Consider the following 912-nt stretch of genomic DNA (forward strand, 5'->3'; position numbering starts at 1 on the left):
ACTAGTTTAGGATCAGGTTTGAAACTAGTTTTAGATCAGGTTTGAAACTAGTTCAAGATCAGGTTTGAAACTAGTTTAGGATCATGTTTGAAACTAGTTTAGGATCAGGTTTCAAACTATCTTTTTAGGTCTGGATTTAGACTAGTTTAGGATCATGTTTGAAACTAGTTTTAGATCAAGTTTGAAACTAGTTTAGGATCGGGTTTGAAACTAGTTTTAGATCATGTTTAAAACTAGTTCAAGATCAGGTTTGAAACTAGTTTTAGATCAGGTTTGAAAGTAGTTTAGGATCACGTTTGAAACTAGTTTAGGATCATGTTTGAAACTAGTTTAGGATCAGGTTTGAAACTAGTTTTCGATCTGGATTTGGACTCGTCTAAGCTCCGTCTGAACTCGGCCCAGCTCCCGTGTCTTTCTTCAGCCTCCATCAGCAGCTGGTTGTCCTTTCTCTGCTGCCGTCTCTGGCTCCATTGATCGTTGGCGCCTCGCTCTTTATGGATCCGTGTTTTTCCTCCGTGTCAGCAGGACCCGACTCTCTTCATGTTGCATTTTTCACTCTGAGCCCAGTTTATTGTGACGCTCTTAAACAGCCATAAACACACTTTGTTTCCACGACACAAACCTTCTCAGAGCACCTGCCATCAGTGGTGGGTCGATACGCACATCCGTCCTGGACGCCTCCGTGTGGCGCTGACGGCGCTCAGGACGACGATGAAAGCTCTCTGATGCAAATGGAGACTCAATTACTGCGCTCAATCTGTTGGAGGGAGTGTGTGTCTGCAGGACACACTCCTACTGCAGTGTGTGTGTGTGTCTGCAGGACACACTCCTACTGCAGTGTGTGTGTGTGTGTGTGTGTGTGTGTGTGTGTGTGTGTGTGTGTGTGTGTGTGTGTGTGTGTGTGTGTGTGTG

The sequence above is a fragment of the Nematolebias whitei genome, chromosome 23 (genome assembly GCF_014905685.2).
Source record: "Nematolebias whitei isolate Nwh7 chromosome 23, NemWhi1, whole genome shotgun sequence".
NCBI lineage: Eukaryota > Metazoa > Chordata > Actinopteri > Cyprinodontiformes > Rivulidae > Nematolebias > Nematolebias whitei.